The sequence below is a fragment of the Drosophila santomea genome, chromosome 3R, assembly GCF_016746245.2.
Source record: "Drosophila santomea strain STO CAGO 1482 chromosome 3R, Prin_Dsan_1.1, whole genome shotgun sequence".
NCBI classification, from domain to species: Eukaryota; Metazoa; Arthropoda; class Insecta; order Diptera; family Drosophilidae; genus Drosophila; species Drosophila santomea.
The window spans coordinates 28,088,430-28,093,522 of NC_053019.2; positions in this window are offsets into that span (position 1 = coordinate 28,088,430).

The following is a 5,093-nucleotide window of genomic DNA, read 5'->3' on the forward strand; positions in this document are numbered from 1 at the left end:
AGAAATATCAGCTGAAAACAGCTTTTAAGCAATATTTACCATTACTCTGCGTTCCTAAGCTGAAAAAATGTTGTAAAAATAGTTTAATCTTACTAGATTTTATTTTAGTTGCCGAATATTGATTCGACTATTTAAAATCGCTTAATATTTCCACTGGCTGCTGTTACAAGTAGCTGGGAAAATTGCCGTATACACGCGTACTTGCGATTGCAGCAGCCCAGATCCACAGAGGTTGTAATTTCGTTGGCGAGAATCTGGGCGAAAAATATCCTGCAGCTGATTTTTAATTACGAAAACACAAAAAGGATGTTGTTGCGACTTCGTGTGTGCAAACACCGCACACCAATACACACCCAAACACTGCAGGATACCCACACACACACGCACACATACGAGTACTCGTACAACATCTGGCTCTGGCTGCAACATCTGCAGACATCCAGCATCTAGGACCTCAATGAAGCCATCGTCTCCTGCCAGCAGATTTCAATTTTTGTGTGTTAATTACATTGCCGGCATAAGTTCGGCCCGCCTCTGTGGGCGTGCCCATTTAAGGGGCGAGGAGGGGAGGGGACTCCGCTTGTGTGCTGGTGCTTGTGTTAAGCATTTTGGCGCTTGTGAATGTTTAATTATCAAAAATTTGCACTTGATCCTTGTTTTTCGGCTCTCTTTTCTCTTTGCATTATAGTGCTAGTGTGTGTGGGTGTGTGCGGCTTATGGTAATTGTGCTGGTGTGTGTGTGCTTAATGTTTTGCCAAGTGTGTGCTCTATATCTATTGCTTCGTTTATGCGCCCATCACTTGCAGGATACAGGTATTTGTGGAGTAAGGGCTCTTGCTGTTCGGGCGCCAATGCATAAAGCAGCAAATTAGCAAATGAAATATATGCTACTATTTGAGTTTCTATCATTTTAATGGTACGTATAAACCAAGCATACATATGTGCTTCGTAATGTGGTGTAAAGTGCAATTTGATTTGCCTTGTTTTGCAACCGGCTTACATAATTCAGGCCAACGAGTGGTTCGCTCCTCTATTTATTTATTAATGCACTCCAACAGCAAACAGAAAAACCAACAACAGGCCAAATTATTTATAATTACAAGCGGAAGAACAGCAAGGAGACGTGGATAAACCGAGAACAAGGCTAAGTCGCCGCACATTTTTCATTTTTATTTCCTTGGGAGAATAAAGAAAATAAAAACGCCATTGCCAAGATAATTTAATGCCTTTAAAACAGCGAAACGCCGTTAAGAGCGACAAAGGAAATCGCTTTCCGTAGGATTCGCGGCGCGGCTTTTGCTTTCTTCCCTTCGGTGTTGTCTGTTGTCTGTTATTATCCCGTTGTCGCCTGACAAATAAACACATACAGCCAGTCTGTTCCCCAAAAGCGACTGCAGCAACAAGAACATTAAATTAAATACATAAATCATATTTTTTTTGTGTGCATGCCGACAGGGCGATAAGGTGAGGGAGTGTTGTTTTCGCTGGAATAAAACTTTAAGGCGCCCCCCCTCAAAAATGGGAAACTGGCATAATGTAATGGTCGCTTTTTTGCATTATTTTGGTGTAATTAAAAGTGTCTACCAGTTGCAGACTTTGTTTATCACTTCCTTTTTTCGAGGACACTGCCCTGCTGGATTAAATCGGGAGTTAGGGCATTTAAAGTCCTTATTTTAGTTCAGTTACCACTTCATTACCAAAACTCTGCTTCCGTTAACGCCCACGTAGTAATTAATAGGCTTTGGATCATGCCACGCCCCCCAGGTGAGGCGCCATTACCACTCAAAGTAGGACAACCACTTTTTATCGCACAATGTATCTGCATAATTAATTGTTAATAATGATAAGGTGGCATTAACGGACTTTCATGTTAATTTATGTGTGCCGCACAGATTTAAAATTAATTTCATATTATTTGCTAAATCAACTGAAAATGCGATAAATTAATAGTTCAAATGAATCAAACGGGCAAAAAACCAAATGAAGTACAGCTCATTTATGTCACCAGAGAACAGGGTGCATGATTTGATGTGGGTTCCCTACACCTTTAAAATAACTTTTGTAAAATCAGACAGCCTTTCTCTCTGTAGCGAAATCCCTATGGAATCCAAAGCGAAAGGACCTATTTAGCTGCCAAAAGGAAAGGAAAGGATTTATAGGTTATCCTGGGAAATCGAAGCTGCTGAGCGGCTCAGGCCGAAAGTGGTGGCCTGAATAAATTCACAAATCGGTTTAGGCCCGAACTTTCTGGCCGACTCTTTCATGGGGCTGTTTGTCTTTTTTACGAGCCTGGTTGGTTAATGCAAAAGTTACTCCATTTGTCGAGGGGGAAGGGTGTTAAAATGGCTTACCCCGCTGTTAACGCATTTTCCCTGCCGCTTTCAGGTTAACTAAGCAGATTGGCATAAATTTGTACTTGGCTTTCAAATATTTGCCTTGCCTTTAATTTTGATGAACAATTTTTTGTGCTCCCCTGCGTTTCTGAGTTCCTCAGCTTGTTGTCACTTTTAATTGTTGCATATTTAATGTGTGGCCGCCGTAGCTCATTACTTGGCCCAGTTTTACGGCTTTTTCACGGCTGTGGCGCCCCATCAAATTTCCCCACCGCCTGCGTTGCATATTTTAGTTGCCTGTTTGCTTGCTTAATTCCTGGCATTTTACCACGAGTTACCCTTCTTGGGTTGCCAATCTGCATTATGGCCCACTCGGCGGCCTGTACATAATTTCTATGTGCAATGGCCGCTGTAAAAGTTGCATAAAATAAATGTGCACCGAAAACCTGCAATAATAATAAAAATAATAATTTGCGTTGCCAACGCAATGACCAAAGCTCAATGTTCCAGGGTCTTTCGTTCGTTTGCGCTTTTCTGCTTCATTTTAAACGATGATACTTAAATTTCCATTAAAGCACTTGCCGCCGCCATCAATAAACGTGGCCAAGAGAGAAAAAAAAAATGGAAAGCGGACGAGTGAGGCGGAGGGCAGCGGACTGCGTAGTTTTTTACCGGCCAAAGTCAAGCATTCTCTGCGGTTGCCCCCCAAAAAGCCCCCACTTCATGCCACCCACTTCGTAGTCATGGCGAAAGTGCGGGTGGTCGCTGCAAATATTTACAGTGCACAACTTTCGCAAGTATATAATAAGTTTGTATTGGCCAGAGATGCACAAATTATACGGGCCACGTTGGAGGAGAAGCCCTGCTTGTGCTTGAATTTAAATACCAATTGCTGTTATTGTCATAAACAGGGGGAACTTCGGTAACTTGCTACCCGCGATCTAGAATTTTGTATGATGGCACCCGAATTCTAAACTGCATTGGTGTCCCTAGAGCCTTTAACACAGATAAATGTTTATAAACAACCTCACTTACTATGATGATAACCTGATAGTTTGGAGAGTCAATATGTTTGGTTTAAAACTAGAGAAAAATCATACCCATGCCGCATCCCTGGCTGCAGCTCCTTTGTAGGCTGGCCAATGCCAAACCAATATGCATATATTTTATATAATTTATATGTAAAGCCAGTGCCGCAATGACGAGTGCCGCACAATTTCATTACTGGTTTCTGTGTGGGCTGTTTGTGAGCTACCCGAGCATTCTTTTTTCTCGCCCAGTGCTTCCCATTTAAGCAACTGGCCAGGCCGCAAATATTTGCACTTTAAAATGAAATTCACGCAAAGGCATCACATGGATTCTGGATACTGGATACTGGATGCTGGATGCTGGATTCTCGATTCTGGGTACTGGGTGCTGGACTGTGCCTTCTGGATTGTGGCCTAAAAATGAAGAGTTGCGAGCCTGCGGCAAGAAGTGCAAACAGAAACAGCAAACAGCTAACAGCAAACGAGCTACATCGACGCACTTGGACTAAGTTCAATGCAATCCATGGCAAAATGGCAAAATAATTATATAATGTTGCCAGCTGGAAATATATTTATGAGCACAGAGGCACTTCCATGCTGACTCCCTAATTCGCAGGTTCATGGCCCAGGGGCAGGATGATATGGGCCGGAGATAATGATTACTTTTGCCAACTGCCACGGGTCGGCCTTAATAATAATGATAATGTGTCATAAGGCAATTATTCAGTTGCAAAAGGTTGCTGAAGGGAAGAAGCAGCCCATAAATAAATATCCCGCAGTTATTTGGAGTGTGTGTTGACAGCGAAATTGATTGCAATTAATGGGGCTTGGAGTTTGGAGTTTGGAGTTTGGGGTTTGGGGTTTGGCTTCGCTTGATCCCAGTTCCATATGAGCCTATGTATGTAAACTCGTATATCCTAGTGAACACTACTCTCCAGACTGGCCTGAAGTGCAACAGTTTGCGCCTGAGTGCCCCAGCTCAAAGGATGTTGATGGACAAAGCAAACAGCTAGAGCCAAAGATACAGAATGCAGATACGCAGCCAGCCAGGCCGAGACAAGTTGGCCAGAAGTGCAGTGAAGTCGAGTCAAGACATCTCGAGATGCCTTTGCCATTGCCATTGCCTTTGCAAGGCTTATCAATTAGTCAAATTAGTTGTTTATGCTTGAAATGCATAACTGCCGCTAAGTATGCCAAGGCTCTGCAACGCTTAGTAAGTTGTTTAAACAAGGACTGGACTTTAAGACGCTGGGGCAACATTTGAAAATCAATTAGGGCCGCATTCGGTTGGCCCGAGAGGCACGCAGAAAAAGTACAAGTAGCTGTTACTGTAATGAAACCCTAACATAAATGCTGCTTTCAGTCAACAAATAGCTAGGATTGTGAAGAACTGAAGCACTTTTTCGCGCTGTGCAGCAAAGCCAATTTGACTATGTCAATAGAGCGAAAGGACATGAAAGAATGGCAGCCCGAGGGAACTGGGACTACGACCAGAAAGCATGTAAATATTCAAATCAAAAGCGCAATTGAATGTGCGAGTAAATGTCATCGTATCTCGCATTCAGATCTTTGATTGCCAGCCATTCAGGACGGCAAGTTTATTGCACTACACTTGGCACTCAGCCAGGCGAGCGAGGACTGGGTGCATCCCTCTCCCGGATCCCATTCACCTGGCCATCTGGGTTCTTGGCTCTGAATCCTCGACTGCCGAGCACTGTGCTGCTCCATTCTC